Source organism: Schistocerca nitens, chromosome 7, assembly GCF_023898315.1.
Source record: "Schistocerca nitens isolate TAMUIC-IGC-003100 chromosome 7, iqSchNite1.1, whole genome shotgun sequence".
Taxonomy (NCBI): domain Eukaryota; kingdom Metazoa; phylum Arthropoda; class Insecta; order Orthoptera; family Acrididae; genus Schistocerca; species Schistocerca nitens.
The window spans coordinates 85,146,025-85,167,582 of NC_064620.1; the positions used below are offsets into that span (position 1 = coordinate 85,146,025).

Sequence of the window (21,558 nt, forward strand, 5' to 3'; positions counted from 1 at the left end):
AACTACTGTAATTTCGAAAGTTTGTCTGCCTGAAAATGTACTGTTGTCCCAAGCATATTGCAACAAACGGTGTATTTCTATCGCTGCTCGTTTAGTTTTTATTGCCGTTTCAAATATACCGGTCATTTTTGAAACACCCTGTAGCATATCTGCATGTTAATCACGGCTGAAGTTCCAGGAGTGTTCCACTCATAAACATCACGGATAAAGCTGATTGAATTCACACGTGGTTGCTTCCCGAGTGATGGAAGCCTGCACATGTGCAATGAAATGGCCGCAATTCCCGCATTATTGCTAGTAGCGGAATGAAACCGACTAAGAACTGCAACGAAATGCGAATTGGGAGAGCGGGTCTCGATAGTTTTGTATCGTCGGAAATAGCATAGCAGTGTCCCTCCTCCGACAGAGAAAGGCCACTACAGCCAATTTGATTGGAGGTGGCCAGTGCCTGTAAATGAATGTGATTCCGTGATGACGTTACAGACTAGGATGATTGAGAAGGATATCTGTAAGGGACGCCTACCGGAAACAAACGAGTCGAAAGATATACGAGGTGTGGCTAGAAAAAAACCGGACTAGTACTGGTGAAACAATAAAACGAATGTAATAAGGCTGAAAGTCGCGTGGCCTGTCACGTGACTCTCGCTCCGCCTACTGCTCGAGTTTCATCTGCCTCCTGCACTCAGTCTGCCCGTGGCGTCTGTTTTAAGTAGTTGACGTTTTGTCTGTGCGTCGGAAAATGTTGAGTGTACAGAAAGAACAGCGTGTTAACATCAAATTTTGTTTCAAACTAGGAAAATCTGCAAGTGAAACGTTTGTAATGTTACAACAAGTGTACGGCGATGATTGTTTATCGCGAACACAAGTGTTTGAGTGGTTTAAACGATTTAAAGATGGCCGCGAAGACACCAGTGATGACATTCGCACTGGCAGACCATTGTCAGCAAGAACTGATGCAAACATTGAAAAAATCGGTAAACTTGTTCGACAAGATCGCCGTTTAACAATCAGAGCAGTGTCTGAGTTAACAGGATTTGACAAGGAAAGTGTTAGGCAGATTCTTCATGAAAGTTTCAACATGAACAAAGTGTGTTCAAAAATGGTTCCAAAGTGTCTCACAATTGAACAGAAGGAACGCCGAAGAAGGATTTGTTCTGACATCCTGGAAAACATTGAAAGTGATCCCACCTTCTTACAAAATGTTATTACTTGCGATGAATCGTGGTTTTTTACTTACGATCCCGAAACTAAACGCCAATCGATGCATTGGAAAACTCCTGGTTCTCCACGACAAAAAAAAGCACGAATGTCAAAATCGAAATTCAAGGCAATGATGATTGTTTTTTTTTTTTGACATCAAAGGGATTGTGCACATTGATTGGGTACCAGAGGGACAAACAGTGAATCAGCATTACTACATTAGCGTCCTGGCTACCCTACGTGAGCGAGTACGGAGAAAACGCAACGATTTGTGGAGAAAAAAGTCATGGATCCTTCACCAAGACAATGCCCCAGCTCACAGTGCGTTGTCAGTGAAGACGTTTTTGGCAAAACACAACATTCCCATCTTAGATCATCCACCCTACTCACCTGATTTGGCTCCCTGTGACTTTTTTCTTTTCCCTAAAGTCAAGTCAGCTTTGAAAGGAACTAGATTTGAGACTGTTGAAGCAGTAAAAGAAAAAGCGTCGGAAGTAATGTATGGACTTACCGAAAATGATCTGCAGCATTGCTATGAACAGTGGAAAATTCGTATGGAGCGGTGTAGAGACCGAGGAGGAGAGTACATTGAAGGAAATAACATGAAATTGTAAATAATTGTAAATAAATGTTTTTTCCAGCATCAGTCCGGTTTTTTTCTAGCCGCACCTCGTAAGCGAAAACCTTTTGATACCTCTGACTGTGGAATGTTTGTACTGGTAGTGTTCCTAATAAAACTGTAGTGTAGGCAACTTTCAGGGGTGGAAGTATGGACCAACAGAAGAAAATAATGTCTAGTAAACAAGGGCTTTAAAATGCATAGCTAAGAGCTTTGAGCACTTATTCAGTAGAGGAGATGTGTTTCACAGTAGCGAAGATGAACGAGTGCTCACAACTCCTCTGGTATGCATTTTAGAGCCCATGTTTACTGGACATGTTTTCCTTGTTTTAGTCCATACTGGCGCCTCTCAATGTTGACTACCCTACAATCTTCGCAGTAACAGTACCTGTACATGTATTTCAGTGTCAGAGGTACGTATCAGAACAGTTTTCGCTTAAAACTTTCGACTCGGTCGTTTCCAATACAGGGATGCTTACCTCAAATTGATACAGTTATCCTTCTCCATCATCCTACGAGGCTTGTTTTTTTAAAGTAAGTACCGTTTTGAAATTAAAAAAAGACATGCTAAGATATCTTAATAATTTTATTTTTACCTGAAAGCCTGTACCTTAATCTACGCACTGACGCCATTACAGTATGATTCTTCCTTGTTTACGTTTGCACGGAGTGTTTAAGATGCCTCCGATAATCGTGAGTCCCGCCGACTGTGAAGTACGGGCTGTTATAAGATTTCTTAGTAATAAAGGCCTAAAAGTGATCGATATTCATTGTGAGATCTATGCAGTTTACGGAGAAAACATTATGAGTCATGGAATGGTAAGAAAGTGGGTGAGAGCATTTAAAGATGGCTTCACAAAACAACGAAGTGGGCGTCCTTCGGTCGTTAATGAAAGTTTGGTGCAGGAAGTGGACAATAAGGTGAGAGAAAACAGGTGCTTTACGATTTCCTCCTTGCGGGATGACTTTCCTAATGTTTCTCGTAGTGTTTTGTATGGCATTGTGACCGAGCACTTGAATTACCGAAAATTGTGCGCACGTTGGGTACCGAAAATGTCGACGGATGTGCACAAAACCAAACGTTTAGACAGTGCATTGACTTCCTTTAGCGGTACCACAACGACGGTGATGATTTCTCAAGCTAAATTGTTACGGGCGATGAAACCTGGGTGGCCTACGTCACACCAGAATCAAAGCAACAGTCCATGGAAGTTGAGCAAGGGCATCGTTTTGCTGCAAGGCAATGCCCGTCCGCATGTGGCGAATCAGACCAAAGATCTCATCACATCTTTTCGATGGGAAACTCGAAATCATCCTCCGTACAGCCCCGATCTTGCGCCCAGTGACTACCATCTGTTCATGCACTTGAAGAAACACCTGGGCGGTCAGCGTCTTCAAGACGATGACGAAGTCAAAACAGTGGTGACGCAGTGGTTAACAAGTCAGGCGGCAGACTTCTATGAGGAGGGTATTCAAAAACTGGTACAGTGTTATGACAAGCGCCTCAATATTGACGGAAATTATGTAGAAAAGTAGATTAAGGTACAGGCTTTCATGTAAAAATAAAAAATGGTTCAGAGCACTATGGGACTTAACATCTATGGTCATCAGTCCCCTAGAACTTAGAACTACTTAAACCTAACTAACCTAAGGACAGCACACAACACCCAGCCATCACGAGGCAGAGAAAATCCCTGACCCCGCCGGGAATCGAACACGGGAACCCGGGCGTGGGAAGCGAGAATGCTACCGCACGACCACGAGATGCGGGCTAAAAATAAAATTATTGAGATATCTTAGCCAGTCTTTTTTTTAAATTTCAAAACGGTACTTACTTAAAAAACACGCCTCGTACAAAGCTTATAAGATCATCACGAAATCTCCCTGCATATTCATAAATTTACAGGCACCGGTGCCTATAACTTTGACGCTCTGTAGCGTCGTTGGATGACGTTCCCGAACATGGGTTCCTATGCAAAACTCCATCTACTAACAAGGGAACCTCCCCATCGCACCCCCCTCAGATTTAGTTATAAGTTGGCACAGTGGACAGGCCTTGAAAAACTGAACACAGATCAATCGAGAAAACAGGAAGAAGTTGTGTGGAACTATGTAAAAATAAGCAAAATATACAAACTGAGTAGTCCACGCGTAAGATATACAATATCACAGGGAGTGAGGCCTCGGGAGCGCCGTGGTCTCGCGGTTAGCGTGAGCAGCTGCGGAACGAGAAGTCTTTGGTTCAAGTCCTCCCTCGAGTGAAAATTTTAATTTTTTATTTTCAGTTTATGTGACAAACTCTTATGTTTTCATCACTTTTTTGGGAGTGATTATCACATGCACAAGAAAACCTAAATCGAGCAAGGTAGAAAAATCTTTTTACCCATTCGCCAAGTGTACAAGTTAGGTGGGTCGATAACATATTTCTATCATGTGACGCACATGCCGCCACGAGTGTGGTATAGAATATATCAGACGTGTTTCACTTTGGAAGAATCGGTTGACCTATGACCTTGCGATCAAATGTTTTCGGTTCCCATTGGAGAGGCACGTCCTTTCGTCTACTAATCGCACGGTTTTGCGGTGCGGTCGCAAAACACAGACACTAAACTCATTACAGTGAACAGAGACGTCAATGAACAAACGGACAGATCATAACTTTGCGAAAATAAAGAACGTAAAATTTTCACTCGAGGGAAGACTTGAACCTAGGACCTCACGTTTCTCAGCTGCTCACGCTAACCACGGGACCACCGTGCTCCTGGGCTCAAATTCTCCTTTATGTTGCTTATGTTAGCCATCGCTTACTCACTTTGTATATTTTGCTTATTTTTTCATAGTTCCACACAACTTCTTCCTGTTTTCTCGATTGATCTGTGTTCAGTTTTTGAAGGCCTACCCACTGTGCCAACTTATAACTAAATCTGAGGGGGGTGCGATGGGGAGGTTCCCTTGTAAGTTCCCTCTACAACCTCTAGAAGTAACATGAATTGTGAAACACCCTGTAGGCCTGTGACTACTATCACTAAACTCTTTTTATTACCTAAGCAATACGAATTCGGGACTGGGAACGCGATTTTAATTTAATTCTCTCTTTGTGACCGGACAGTGAGGCTTGTACAGGTGCCTTACACGCCTCAGTAAAGCCTCTGGGTTACAGTAGTACACTCCATGCCAGTATGACGTTAGTCGCATGCCGCCTGCATGGTGCTGCTATTTTAATGGACATGTATTCTCAAATGCAGCAACAGCCCCCCACAAAAACTAATAATTGAAGAAAATTATCAGATACAAAAAGCCATAGTGGAAGGCAAACAAGTGATAAATGAATACGCAGCACTCTGCAATGGTACTCTGTTCTCTGCCCTCGAAGAATTCAAATGTTCAAACGTGTGTGAAATCTTATGGGACTTAACTGCTAAGGCCATCAGTCCCTAAGCTTACACACTACTTAACCTAAATTAGCTTAAGGACAAACACACACAGCCATGCCCGAGGGAGGACTCGAACCTCCGCCGGGACCAGCCGCACAGTCCATGACTGTTGTGCCCTCAAAGAATTATTAGAGGAGACCAACCTATAAAGCTCTCACCCCTTCCCCCCAACCCAAGCCCCCCCCCCCCCACACACACCCATACACACAAACAAAGTAAAATAAATAAATAAATAAATAAATAAATAAAATAATAATAATAATAAACCATAAAACCTACTGTCACACTCACTCTCTCTCTCTCTCTCCCTTTTTACACACACACACACACACACACACACACACACACACACACACACACACACAATCCTAAAACCTCCTGTCACCCCCCCCCCCCCTGGCTAGTGTGGCCGAGCGGTTCTAGGCGCGTCAGTCTGGAACCGCGCGACCGCTACGGTCGCAGGTTCGAATCCTGCCTCAGGCATGGATGTGTGTGATGTCCTTAGGTTAGTTAGGTTTAAGTAGTTCTAAGTTCTAGGGGACTGATGACCTCAGATGTTAAGTCCCATAGTGCTCAGAGCCATTTGAACCATTTTTGAACCCCCCCCCCCCCCTCTCTCTCTCTCGCTCTCTCTCTCTCTCTCTCTCTCTCTCTCTCTCTCCCCCTTTTCACAGACACATACACACACACAAAATCATAGATGCCTCTGAAAGATTCAGAACAACCGCCAGGAACACCTTCAACTGTTCCACTGTCAGCCATCTTGTTTTTACGCCTTCAACTGTTCCACTACCCTCCAAGTATTTTTTACAGCTGGTAAACAGTGGAACAGTGACAGTGACAGTGGCAACTTTATATATAGTGTTTGAGAGTGATGAAGGTGGAGGAAAAGAAAATGTAAGTGAAACATTACGTAAATACACACACACACGTGCGACTGCTACGGTCGCAGGTTCGAATCCTGCCTCGGGCATGGATGTTTGTGATGTCCTTAGGTTAATTAGGTTTCAGTAGTTCTAAGTTCTAGGGGACTAATGACCACAGCAGTTGAGTCCCATAGTGCTCAGAGCCATTTGAACCAACACACACACACACACACACACACACGCACACACACACACACACACACACATAGAATTAAATAATTTCAGGCATAGAAATAACAATTTTTCAAATCGTAATTTTTGGCTTAAACAATTTATCTACTTTAAGGTATAAGCGGTTGCAGATGACAAACTGTGGAGCAAAACAGTCACTGTAGAAACCCAACACATCATAAAAACCACACCGTTTGGTAAAAAGGTATGAATTCATAATTTGTGTGTTTTTCAAATATCTGTAATTACGTCTTCTAATAATTTCCGGGTATGCAGCCGGATCCCGTCAACATTCTGCCACGATATTTCGTCCCAGAGACGTCCGGCCATCATCAGGTCAGTACACAACTACTGTAGAGCCCAGGTGCAGTGGCGGTATTTATGCCGAATCTCGCGCATGCGGAATGTACTGGCATCCTACAGCGCATGCGTCAGGTGTTGACATGCGCGGCATAGCCGAGTTGTACGTGCTGCCCTCGGTGGTGAAAGTAAAATATCATCTAGTCATTGAGTATCGAATGACGCTGTCGATTCCGCTGTGATTGTATAATTTTAATAACAGGATTCCAAAGCAGGCGTCTACAAAATTCCTTGTGAATGTGGCTCTGCATATATTGGCTCAAATGGCTCAAATGGCTCTGAGCACTATGGGACTTAACATCTATGGTCATCAGTCCCCTAGAACTTAGAACTACTTAAACCTAACTAACCTAAGGACATCACACAACACCCAGTCATCACGAGGCATAGAAAATCCCTGACCTCGCCGGGAATCGAACCCGGGCATATATTGTCCAGAAAACAAGAACTGTCCATGCACGATGTACAGAATATGAAAGATACACCGGTCTGCGGAAACCGTCAAAATCGGCAGTAGCAGAGCACTGTATTTCTTTGGGACATTCAATGGAATACAATGGAACAAAAAATTTTAGCTCCGGTTTCCGGATTTTGGGATTCCGTAATCAAAGAATCAGTGGAAATATGTCTTGCCGATAATCTTATAAATCGTGAGAACGGCTTTCAGCTTGATAAAAAGTGGAATCCCGTTATTAAAATTATACTATCACAGCGGAATCGACGGTGTCGTTCGATACTCAAGGACTAGATGATATTTTACTTTCACCACCGAGGGCAGCACGTACAACTCGGCTATGCCGCGCATGTCAACACCTGACGCATGCGCTGTAGGATGTCAGTACATTTCGCATGCGCGAGATTCGGCATAAATACCGCGACTGCACCTGGGCTTTTTAGTAGTTGTGTACTGACCTGATGATGGCCGGACGTCTCTGGGCCGAAATATCGTGGCAGAATGTCGACGGGATCCGGCTGCATACCCGGAAATTATTAGAACAAATACGCGAGAAAATTTCAGAAGTCACATCTGTAATTACGATTTAAAAACTAATAGTTACATTTATACAAACATTTTAGAACGATGTTTATCTTTAACAGATGAAAAATAAAAGCCCACTTAAGATGCTGCAACTGCATTGAAACATGTTTGGGTTAAAAAACAAAATTGTGTTTTGATAAAGGCGGACCCTATTCAAAAAAATGGTTCAAATGGCTCTGAGCACTACGGGACTTAACTTCTGTGGTCATCAGTCCCCTAGAACTTAGAACTACTTAAACCTAACCAACCTAAGGACATCACACACATCCATGCCCGAGGCAGGATTCGAACCTGCGACCGTAGCAGTTGCGCGGTTCCGGACTGCGCGCCTAGAACCGCTAGACCACCGCGGCCAGCGAGGACCCTATCCAAAAACATAAATAATGTATACTTTTAAGACTTGGTTCAATCGGGATCATTGCTTCATTTCACTGGTGTGTTTTGATCCGGGCAGTGAGCGCGTGACAACCAGCGCCAGAGCACCTCGGGCAGGCGAGGGGTCCTTGTGCACCTTACGGCCACACCTGCTGGCGTGGGCGGTCGCGCGCGCCACCTGCCGGGTCAGCGCCGGGTCACGGCTGACCTCCGCTGTGTTGTGGTGTGCCGGCCCCCCCGCTGGCCGCTGCTCGGTAATCGGCCGCTCATTTGTCTCTCACTCCCAGCCGCACCGACAGGTCTCGCCGACGATAACAGCGCCACCGCCTCCATCAGCATTGTTCTCCACGGCCTGATTTTGAGCGAGCAGCGGCAACGAGTACCTCGCAGTCCGAGTACACAGCACGGCGTGGGAAGGGATACTTCTCTATCTGTCTGCTCAGTGACTTACATAAGGGCGCTTTTTATTTTTATTCTCAATAATTTAGCTGAAGCCAGTACCATGTAACTACACTCGGAGACTGGCAGTTCGGATCCGGGCGGGAGAAATTTTCACAAGCAACAACAAATGTGAAGCACCCAGAAGAGAAGGAGGGGCAACCGAAATGGAACATCACCGCTTGAGAGGGTAAGCGATGCTATTTCAGTGGTCACAAAATCGTGTCAAATTTCCAAAGAACTTGGCAGTACGAACCCACTTACCAGTACGGTGGTGCACTCACTCTGGTCTGGATACATGTACTGATCCAGTTGCATCCTCTTCTGAGGCAAGCTGACCCACAACTGTTACAACTACACTCCTGGAAATGGAAAAAAGAACACATTGACACCGGTGTGTCAGACCCACCATACTTGCTCCGGACACTGCGAGAGGGCTGTACAAGCAATGATCACACGCACGGCACAGCGGACACACCAGGAACCGCGGTGTTGGCCGTCGAATGGCGCTAGCTGCGCAGCATTTGTGCACCGCCGCCGTCAGTGTCAGCCAGTTTGCCGTGGCATACGGAGCTCCATCGCAGTCTTTAACACTGGTAGCATGCCGCGACAGCGTGGACGTGAACCGTATGTGCAGTTGACGGACTTTGAGCGAGGGCGTATAGTGGGCATACGGGAGGCCGGGTGGACGTACCGCCGAATTGCTCAACACGTGGGGCGTGAGGTCTCCACAGTACATCGATGTTGTCGCCAGTGGTCGGCGGAAGGTGCACGTGCCCGTCGACCTGGGACCGGACCGCAGCGACGCACGGATGCACGCCAAGACCGTAGGATCCTACGCAGTGCCGTAGGGGACCGCACCGCCACTTCCCAGCAAATTAGGGACACTGTTGCTCCTGGGGTATCGGCGAGGACCATTCGCAACCGTCTCCATGAAGCTGGGCTACGGTCCCGCACACCGTTAGGCCGTCTTCCGCTCACGCCCCAACATCGTGCAGCCCGCCTCCAGTGGTGTCGCGACAGGAGTGAATGGAGGGACGAATGGAGACGTGTCGTCTTCAGCGATGAGAGTCGCTTCTGCCTTGGTGCCAATGATGGTCGTATGCGTGTTTGGCGCCGTGCAGGTGAGCGCCACAATCAGGACTGCATACGACCGAGGCACACAGGGCCAACACCCGGCATCATGGTGTGGGGAGCGATCTCCTACACTGGCCGTACACCACTGGTGATCGTCGAGGAGACACTGAATAGTGCACGGTACATCCAAACCGTCATCGAACCCATCGTTCTACCATTCCTAGACCGGCAAGGGAACTTGCTGTTCCAACAGGACAATGCACGTCCGCATGCATCCCGTGCCACCCAACGTGCTCTAGAAGGTGTAAGTCAGCTACCCTGGCCAGCAAGATCTCCGGATCTGTCCCCCATTGAGCATGTTTGGGACTGGATGAAGCGTCGTCTCACGCGGTCTGCACGTCCAGCACGAACGCTGGTCCAACTGAGGCGCCAGGTGGAAATGGCATGGCAAGCCGTTCCACAGGACTACATCCAGCATCTCTACGATCGTCTCCATGGGAGAATAGCAGCCTGCATTGCTGCGAAAGGTGGATATACACTGTACTAGTGCCGACATTGTGCATGCTCTGTTGCCTGTGTCTATGTGCCTGTGGTTCTGTCAGTGTGATCATGTGATGTATCTGACCCCAGGAATGTGTCAATAAAGTTTCCCCTTCCTGGGACAATGAATTCACGGTGTTCTTATTTCAATTTCCAGGAGTGTAGATACTGGCGCTAGGATGGAACTGACGACGAGCTGGTACCACCCATGTTCTATTAAGGACAGATCTGGGGATCTTCCTGGCACCAGAGGTAGCTTAACATTGAACAGACAGTTCATAGAGATACATATCATGTGTCGAGGAGCATTGTTCTGTTGGAAAATGCCACTACAGCACCGTCGCATTAGATGTGACATGTGACAAAGTCGGCCAACGGCCTTGCCGCAGTGGTAATACCGGTTCCCGTCAGATCACCGAAGTTTAGCGCTGTCGGGCTGGGCTAGTACTTGGATGGGTGACCATCCAGTCTGCCGAGCGCTGTTGGCAAGCGGGGTGCACTCAGCCTTTGTGAGGCTACTTGATTGAGAAATAGCGGCTGACATACGGCCGGGAGAGCGGTGTGCTGACCACGTGCCCCTCCATATCCGCATCCAGTGACGTCTGTGAGCTGAGGATGACACGGCGGCCGGTCAGTACCGTTGGGCCTTCATGGCCTGTTCTGGAGGAGTTTAGTTTAGTTCTGTGACTTTTAAAATCATACCCGACGACTCTCCAAGAGCAACACCTCTGTGCATCTACAAAACATTGCAAGTATTAGAACTCTTTCCTAGGTCGCTACCATACTCGCTGATCATGATTTCTGGGGTTGTGAGGCACCGCGATTCATCGCTGAACGTAGTGCTACACCAGACAAGAGAAGTACTTGCTTGCCAGTCAAGGGAACACTCCAGAAAATCAGTCGTTTGTGTTGTTGTGTTAGCGGTAGACTACGCATGGGACGGTACTTCCGTAGATGCCTGCAGTCTCTCTGACCAGTGGGGTGGAATGATACGGAATGTCCATTCATTGTTATCGGACGACAGGCGCCTATGTGCTTGGAGCACAGTACTGCAATCCTCTCTTTATGCTGGTCAGTCGTGGTCGATTGGAACCATGACAAGTTTGCCTGCCCTCATGCTCCAATGCAGTCCAGCATCGGGCCATTGTGAAATCCAAATGTCCCACAAATCAGCATACTGCTCGATTAGGCCAGCCGGCAAAATGGAGACCACAGTGAGGATCCTTTCAGACAGGCGCTGATAACATATGCTCACACGAGTACGCAGCATCTCCGTGACCTTCATAGTGATCACTGAACAGTTGCTGCGCCTATCTTCGAGAGGACTGCAGGAAAAGTTAGTGTTTACCCGAGGGCATGGACTACTATTGTCTTTATTTGTGAGGTACCGGTACTTCATTTTATTTATGTGTCATAAGGGGTTGCAATATACATATCTGCTTAGGGTAGACTTACTGCTTGATCAGTAAGGCTACAGACAGCTTGTAACAATCATTATCATCGGTTTGTCCTAGTTCTTGAATGAGGAGATTCCTAGAGGCTCTTATTTTCCTGTATAGCTAGGTGTCTGTCTTTTTTATTTTTTTCCCTGACTCTGAGTTCCTCTGCTGCTTCATGGAGAAATTTATCCGGGAAGTTGGCTGGCACATGGAATATTCGTCGCAACGCTTTGTCCTGGATGATCTGCAGTTTGTTGATGTGCATATCCTCTGCATTTTCCCATACGGGAGAGGTGTTATCTATCACTGGTCGAACGAAGAGGTGGTAGATGTTCAGGCCACATTCAACGGAAAGTGTAAAGATAACTTTGAATAATGGGTAGAGTGCCCCAACTCGTTGAGAAGTCATATTGCGCACATCCTGGATGCAGGCATTCCATGTGAGCTTCGAATCAAATGTGACACCAAGATAGACTCACAGAAGAGCTGAAATTCTGGAATGGCGGTTTGCTTGCGTTTTGTCAGGACCATGGCCTCGCTTTTCGTGGCATTGAAGCATATGCGCTATCGCCTGGCCCAGTCTTCTAGGTTCGTACAAGCTGTCTGGAGTCGATTATGGACAGCTTGTGGCCATCTGCTTCTGGTGTAGAAGACTATGTCATCAGCGTATACCACCTTTTGAACACGTGGCATATCCGGGATGTCTGAGGTGTAGATAGAGCACAACAAAGGACCAAGGACTGAGCCCTGTGGCATTCCTGCTGCGATGTTTATGATGTTCGATTGCGTCTTCCCACTCGTACACTGAACGTCTGTCCTTTGAGGTCACTGAACAACAACTGTTCGCGCCCGTTTTATACCCTATCAGGGCTGTTAACAGCACAAAACATAAAAAACACTAACGCACTCTGGTGACAGTTTTACCAGCGACAGAGTTGGAACTCCAATAATTTGCATACCCGCCAATGGTGTGTACGTCTAGGAAGTTACAGTGCCCATGTCTTCTCAGTGCTTCACTTTCTTTTTTGAGATAGTGTGTTAGCCAGTGTACCAGATCACCTCATTCATCTGATACGGAGTTTATACCTTGACCAAGAAGCCACGGTGAGAACTATGTATGGAGCAACGAAATGGATAAAGATTCAGAAAGGGGTCCGGCAAGGCTGCATACTGTCACCGTACTTATTTAATCTGTATGCAGAACATGTCATGAGGAATGCGAGGCTAGATGAAGGAGAAACAGGAATTAAAATAGCTGGAATAAATGTAAACAACCTCAGGTACGCGGATGATACGATCCTGTTGGCAGAAAGTGAAGAAGAATTGAGAACACTCTTACTGAAGGTGAAAGACGAAAGTGAAAAGGCTGGTCTTATGCTGAATGTGAAGAAAACGAAAATTATGGCAACTACACCTACCAATTCATGGGATATAGCAGGAGAAACCATGGAGGTAGTGACCACATTCAGTTATCTCGGTTCCCAGATCTCTGCTGACGGTGACTGCAGCCATGAAATCCGGAGACGCCTGTTGCTCGGTAGACAGGCGATGTCAAACCTCGACAAGGTTATAAGGTCCAGAGATATAACACTAGCAACAAAGATCCGTATTGTGAGGGCTATGGTCTTTCCAGTTGTGATGTATGGATGTGAGACCTGGACCATTAGAAAGGCTGAACGGCGAAGAATTGACTCCTTCGAATTGTGGTGTTGGAGGAAACTTCTTAGAGTTCCATGGACGGCAAAGAGAACCAACAGATCAATATTGGAGCAAATTAAACCAGATTTCTCCCTGGAAGGTCTAATCTTAAAACAAAAGCTGACCTACTTTGGACACACAATGCGAAGGCATGCCTCGCTGGAAAAAACATTAATGCTGGGGAAGATTGAAGGAACTAGAAGAAGAGGACGTCAGAGGATGAGATGGATCGATGGCATCACAGAAGCAATGTGTTCCAACCTGGAAGGTCTACGGGAGAAAGTGCAAGACAGGAAAAAGTGGCGTGATTTGGTTCATGGGGTCACGAAGAGTCGGAACCGACTAAACGAATAGAGAGAGAGAGAGAGAGAGTTAGCCACATTCTTTCCTATTCCAAACAAAAGAGGTCAAAACTAATTCTGTGTGACTCTGTATGCACTCTAATCTCTGTTTATCTTGGCTTAGCTAATATGCACGTTGGAAGAAATGCCGCAACGTATACCTTGAATAACAGTTCATTATTATTTCGTTTTGGGTACAAATACTTCTTACGGTCCCTAAATTCTGTGACGTCTCCTTGTGGGTAACTTGGTAAGTATATCAATACTGGATGTATATATTTAGACTAGGACACACGAAAGTCTTTAACACATGTACAGCTTTTTTCCGGGATTCTACAAACATATCTGTGTCTTACATGCGTCCTATGTATTATAGATTTCCTATGTCCGTAACATGTCATACCATTATCCAACAATACCACTAGTTATGTACACCTTTACTACTAATTCTTTAGTGTGGGAAGGATATTTCATTCTGCAACGGAGAGTGTGCTGTTTTGAATCTTCGTGGCATATTAAAACTGTGCCGGACCGGGATTCGAACCCAGAACCTCACTTTCTGAGTATCGTGCCCGTACCAACTGACCTATCCAGAAACGACTCACGACCTGCCCTATAAGCTATGCCCCCGCCAGTGTCTTTCTCCTGCCATCCAGACTTCACAAAAGGCTGCGGGTAAATGGCTAAGCCACAGTTTAGAGAACTGTTTCCATAACGAATCTTTCGCTCCACAAAATTTCCTGCGAACACAGTTTAATCTGCCGGGACGTTGTAAGCTGAGAATATCCGGTTGTTTCCCTTGTTTAGGGTCATTACTCTCACTTAAGCGCGTTTAAGGAGCCACCATTCGTTGCACGAACTAGAAATTATACAGGCTGGGCAAAATAGGCCCAGAAAATATTTCATGTGCCTTAAAATAGGCAACCCAACTTAAATCTTCCAGACCTGGGATGGTGATGCAGGTTGGACTGCCTAACTTAAGGTGCCGAGATATATTTTCTGTGACATTTTTATTTTGCCCACTCTGTGAATACGGTAACCCAAACCCTTAAGGGTCAAAATTACACGGACCTTAGGGAGTCTTAATCTGATGATTTTGACACAAGAAACGTCAGGAGTCAGTATTTCAAGAGGGTCGAGATCTTTATTCAGCAAGGCATGTGAGGCACGTGTTTTTAAACTGCTTGTATATCATAAAGAATTGCCTGCTGCGTCGCCGCCGGCCGCGGTGGTCTAGCGGTTCAGGCGCTCAGTCCGGAACCGCACGACAGCTACGGTCGCAGGTTCGAACCCTGCCTCGGGCATGGATGTGTGTGATGTCCTTAGGTTAGTTGGGTTTAAGTAGTTCTAAGTTCTAGGGGACTGATGACCACAGATGTTAAGTCCCATAGTGCTCAGAGCCATTTTGATTTTGCTGCGTCGCAGTTGGTGAAAACTGCAGTAATATTTGCGAAGGCAGCGCCAGTACTTGCGATTACCCTTGTATAAGAATTACTTTAATTTTTTTCCTTGCTTATTTAGCATGAGTGTTAAGGTGATAGGTGGTTAGTCTGTCAGTTGCAAATTACATCTTTGAATAGATCACTGAGTAAGCATTTTCTAGTTGGCTTGGCTAGGTGCTGAAAGAATATGGTGTATACTAAAACAAGAAAAATTACTCAAGTAAGGTATCACGTAGCAAACTGGGTACGTATAATATGGGTGAAGAGTGGACAGAGAAATCAGTTCATCGCTCAACGGTATTCGTTGAGATAGTCTGCTAGTAGCTGGCATCGAGATAACCGAACGGGTATTTCAATTAACTGCTAACGACATTGCCATTTCTTTAGGCAACTAACTTTACCTCGACCTTAAGACACTGACATATCATACACTGCTGGCCACCGTAAATGCAACACCAAGAAAGACAAGAGGTAGCACAACAAGATTTATTTTTCAGGTAACATGTTGACCAAGTATCAAATGATTACGTTTACAGACGTCTGTGACATGTGGTTCCTGCCAGAATCAGTAGCCAGAGTTGCCGCCATTGTTGGAGATCACCGCTGCCACACTTCTCGGCATTGAGTCAAAGAGACGTTGGATGTGTTCCTGGGGTACAACAGCCCAAGCAGTTTCCACACGTTGCCAAAGATCATCTGGTGTGGCAGCTGGGGATGTAATCTGGGTCACTCGTTGAGCAACCATGGACCACATGTTTTCTATCGGCGAAAGATCCGGAGAGCGAGCCGGCCAGGGAAGCAATTCAATCTGGTTATTGACGAAGAACCTTTGGACAATGCGTGCCACGTGTGGTCGCGCATTATCCTGTTGAAATATGGCTGTGGCCGAGCCCTGAAGGTAAGGAAGGACAACTTGCTCCAGCACCTCGGATATGTAGCGCCGGCTATTTAAAGTACCGGCAATGCGTACTAGAGGCGTGCGAGAGTAATATCCAATACCGCCCCATACCATAATACCCGGTGCAAGACCAGTGTGGCGGTGCATAATGCAGCTGTCCAGCATCCTCTCTCCACGGTGTCTCCACACTCGAATCCGACCATCGTGGTGCTGCAGACAGAAGCGTGCCTCGTCAGTAAAGACAACGTCATTCCATTCTGCCGTCCACATCCGTCTGTCATCACACCATTGGCGACGGAGACGTCTGTGGTTCTGCGTCAATGGTAGACGAAGCAATGGACGTCTTGCGGACAGACCACTCTGCTGTAAACGGCGTCGAATGGTACGCGCAGACACTGGATGATGCGTTACAGACGCAATGTGCTGTGCTATGGTTCGGGATGTCACTGAGCGATCCGTCACTGCCATGCGCACAATTTGCCTATCTGCATGTGCAGTGGTGCACCGAGGTGAATGCGATCGACCACGTCGGTCCGTCGTACCCTCCTGCATCGAACGGTCACATATCCGCATTACAGTTGTTTGGTTTCGTCCAACACGACTAGCGATTTCTCTGTATGATAATCCACAATCTCGGTAAGCCACTATCCTTCCTCTGTCGAGTTCGGATACTTGATCAAAAGGTGTTCGCTGTTGTCTACGAGGCATAACTGATCGCGTTGTGAAACAACCACAAGGTAAACACACGTGCCGAACGTACACTCGTCGAAATCGCCAAACCTTAAATGGCGCTATGAGGTGGCGCCACAGGCGCGCGTGATGTGCGTCTGCGCTGAAATTCTAATCAGTTGCATATCTCATCGCTGCAAACTCATGGTGTAAATTTCACTTGATTCGGATGCTTCCTTCAGGGTGTTGCATTTACGGTGGCCAGCAGTTTAGGAAGACAAGTGTTGGCAGTGAGGTCAGTTCGTCTCCACTCAGACCTTTGACAGTTTTTTTTTAATCACTCAGCTATGATCATTTCACTATGCTCGCTAAATGTGAGGAAACACGGTGTCCGAAATAACCGCAACGCCTAATCAATAATGGAGTCCATCTGAAGGTGGAGTCTTCACTACTGACGTTTAATCATATGACTTCTGTGGGCGATACTGCTATCAGGCGATAAGCAGCAACTCTGAAAAAAAAAACCACTTACGGCTTCTGCATTTAAGCACAGTGTTGTGGAATGACTAATAATTAGCAATAAATACTACACAACGTGAAGTCCTTCATGCATGTAAATTCACTCAGAACGTATTTACCTCAGTAATCACTTTAACGACACAAGATTAGCATCAATTACAGGAGCCAACAACGTGGGAAACTTAGTGTAAAGAAGAGCATCGTTATGTTGATAAACGCTTTAATATCCCACAATTAGGATTCATTACATCGACCAGATAGCGTGGAAAATCCTTGCAAAGAAAGCCATCAAGTCTGTACATGCATGTTTTAAACTTCTCGATGGAACGAAGCTTGAATGCCAGTTCCGTAACACTCCAAGGCGACCTGAATTCTGTCACTCCATGCAGCGTAAATGTTACCAGTTTTTCTGCTGTTATCTAGGTGCTTAGCACTGTCATATACTCGTAAAATCAAGTAAGCCAAGCCGTCTATTCGGTGACTGTCATACTATGTGAATTCTAAATGTGCACCCATCCTAACACAAGAAGATACTGACGTAAAGAGAGAGAGAGAGAGAGAGAGAGAGAGAGAGAGGGGGGGGGGGGGGGGAGAGAGATAGAGAGAGAGAGAGAGACGAGACGAGACGATACAGATGAGACGAGAGAGGGGCGGGGAGAAGAAACTGTGAAAGATCATTACATATTGTCGTCGAATTGCAAGGCTGATACACCATTTGAGAAATTCGTGGCTAAGTTGCGCTCTGAATACTGCGTTCCCTTTCGACGATGACGTCTGTACCATAGTTAATTTGAAGAAAGGAGGATCCAAGAATAAGAACAAGTAATTCAGATTTTTCTAAAATTGACGTTAGTGCGTACGAAAAGTTGAAGACGCCATGCCATTACAAGTATTTTGAAGCAGCTCGTGTGCTTTTTGAGGGTAATGCGTTTCTCTACAACCACTACTGTGGAAGATTGTCCGCAAGTACTAAATTGGTTCTCATACGAAATCAGAAATGTTGTGGATGGATAGATGCGCCTAAGGATATGCTGCATTCCTACACTCCCGTAAAACTTCTAAACCACTTTCGCACTTTTGGTTAGCAGACGAAAAACCTAGATAAGCCAAGCTCGCGAAAATATTGATCATTGTAAGGAAATTTTTCTGGCTGTAAGCCAGTCGGTCGTTGCAGGTGAGTTGTGGCCATTGGAAAGTATAAGACTGAGTTTGTAATATCACTTTTGATGTTACAGAGTCCGAATATTGAAAGTATTTATGTGAACTGGGCTCTCGCTTTAAATACAGAGAACGGAAGTTCAGGTAAGAAAGTTTGTCGTTATACGTATGAGCACTGTGTTCTCGTGCCTGCGACTGAGCTTGGTGACAGTGTATGGAACATTACATTCTTTAGGTTTGCCATTGCCTGTCTCTGGTTAGGGATGATATCAGGTATCTTACTTTGATGTGTTGGACTTCAAATTGTTGAGGTGGAAGAAATTATCGCCAGCAGCATTTGGTGGGGGCAATAACATACAGTTCCTGATCACTAGGGTGCGGTCAGTTCCAAATCTGCCCGCATTGTTTCTTGGAAAGAGCGTGAGTCATTCTGTGCGACGAGGAAGATAATTTCAGTGGAGGAACTTGGTGCTATTGAGAGTAGCAGCTATTTGTCGGCGTCAGGATGTAGCATCTCCTTTCCGTTTATACTCATTTTCATCCAAAACGATACGAAGATAACACTATTGCGCAGAACCGCTCCCTACCAACTTCACACACACGGATCGGAGGACGGCTAAGGCAAAGCATGTTCTGGAATGTTTCGCAGAGGATTAATATCCATTGTCACATTATCATTATGTACCACTTTTTGTCATGTGTACGAGGATGAAATTATAGTCAGAGATGTAGCCGTTGTAAATTGGCATACGCAGAATGACTGAGTAGTAAACACACATACACACACACACACACACACACACACACACACACACACACACACACACACACACACTCTTAACGTCCCTTATCTCACTGGTTGTGAAAACGAAGCAAACGGTCAAATCTTGTCACCTTTCAGTTCACAAGATTTCACAATTTTCTAAACACAAATGATGAGTGCATTTTGGATTCAGCCCATGTCACGCGATAAACGATCACGTGGGCGATGAACGACACCACAGCTGATTGGCCAACAGACGGACGGAACAAATTAGTCAGCAACTTGGCACAACAGCAGAGGCACTGAACTCGCACGCGTGAGAAATTGGGACCAGTACCAGTCCGGTTAACAAGATTTAGATTTTGTTTCGTTTCCTAAAATCAGTCAGGGCAGTATGGAAGAAAGATGCTGCTGTGCGCTCCTGCTGATTTTTTCCCACATTCGTATCCTGTTGAGCTATCGTAACTAATGAGAGGTGTAGTAGAATGTGCAGATCGGCTTCGAAGCTGAGGTCGCTAACGTACTTGATTCTGAGTTAGTCGATTAGAATTCTGGTTGTGGATGTAATTTTCACTGTCAGCATCCGAGAAGCAAGAGGAGACATGAGGATGCCAATTTGCTGATGACCAAGCTTTGTGCCAATATCGCCAAACATCTCCCGAGAGTCCCCTGATGTGAGTGCTTGTGATATTGTTGTGGTTGATAATCAGTCGCATGGAAATGTTAAGGTCCGCCCCCCCCCCCCCTCCTCCATTACCAATCTCCCACCCCACTATGGTCCCATAATAATTTCATCACCACCACCACCACCACTATATCATCATTACAGCAGACAAAGGTCAATACATTCTCTTCACAGTCAAGGGCACTATACAGTTAACATTTGTAACTCAAAAAGCACATCTTTCAGCAGGCAAAGCAAAGCGATGCTTGAGGTGGTGTAAAGAGTGACTATGGATGACTAAGAACATTGCCTATCATCGTGTGTAGTGCCAGTAGTGAAGTCCAAATAAGGTGGTGTTACGGTGAGGGGGTGTTTTGCGTGTTTAGGGTGTGGTTCCCTTACTGCCCTTAAGAAAACTCTAAACGCAGAAGGATATGAACATATTACAGCACTATGTGCTGTGCACAGCAGAGGAACAGTTCGGAGACGATGGTTGTACAGCAGGACAATTCAGGCTGTCATAAAGCAGCATCTGTGAACCAGTGGTTTGTGAACAATAACATTCCTGAAATGGTTTCGGCTTTTGAGGAAGACTGGGCTACCATTACTTCGCAGGCATTCAGGTATCTCACTGACAGGGCCACGAACAGGTACCATATTCGATGTTTCTAGATTTCCGAAAAGCTTTGGACACCGCATCCCCATTGCACGCCGTTAACGAAGGTACGTGCATATGGAATAGGTTCCTAGAAATGTGAGTGGCTCGAAAACGTCTTAGGTAACAGACCAGAATACGTTGTCCTCCGCGACGGGTGTTCATCAGCGACAAGAGTATCGTCAGGGAAGTGGGATAGGACCGCTATTATTTTCTCTATACCTAAATGATCTGGCGGGCAGGGTGGACATAAATCTAAGCCACTTGCTAATGATTGTGTGGTATGGTTCAAATGGCTCTAAGCACTACGGGACTTAACATCTGGGGTCATCAGTCCCCTAGACTTAGAACTACTTAAACCTAGCTAACGTAATGACACTACACACATCCATGCCCGAGGCAGGATTACAACCTGCGACCGTAGCAGCAGCGCGGTTCCGGACAGAAGCGCCTAGAACCGCTCTGCCACAGCGGCCGGCGATACAAGATGACTTAGACAAAATTTCTAGTTGGTGTGATGAATGGCAGCTAGTTCTAAATGTAGAAAATTGTAACTTAATGCAGATGAGTAGGAAAAATAAATCCGAAATGTTCGAACATAGCATTAGTCGTGTGCTGCTTGACACAGTGATTCCTGCCTAAATATTTGAGCGTAACTCTCCAAAGCGATATGAAATGGAACGAGCATGTAATGGTTGTAGGAGGGTAGACGAATAGTCTATTTCGGTTTGCTGGGACAATTTTAGGAAAGTGCGGTTCATCTGTAAATGGGACACTAGTGCGACCTATTCTTGAATACTGCTCGAGTATTTAGGATCCGCACCAGGTCGAATCGAAGGAGGACATCGAAGCAATTCAGAGGCGGACAGCCATATTTGTTACCGGTAGGTTCAACAGTACGCAAATATTACGGAGATTCTTCGGGAATTGAAATGGGAATCCCAGGAAGGAAGACGACATTCTTTTCGAGGAACACTACTGACTCAATTTAGAGAACCGGCATTTGAAGTTGACTATAGCACGATTCTACTCCCGCCAAAGTACACTACTGGCCACTAAAATTGCTACACCACCAAGATGACGTGCTACAGACGCGATATTTAACCGACAGGAAAAAGAGGCTCTGATATGTA

General features: G+C 45.9%; 1 protein-coding gene and 1 pseudogene across 1 annotated transcript in view; one reads left to right on the plus strand and one right to left on the minus strand.

Annotated features, from left to right (window-relative positions):
* The window catches only part of LOC126194817 (transcription factor AP-2-beta), a 420,874-nt gene that overhangs the window by 51,753 nt on the left and 347,563 nt on the right, over window positions 1-21,558 (minus strand). The window lies entirely within an intron of this gene.
* LOC126195929 (5S ribosomal RNA) lies at window positions 10,550-10,667 on the plus strand (annotated as a pseudogene).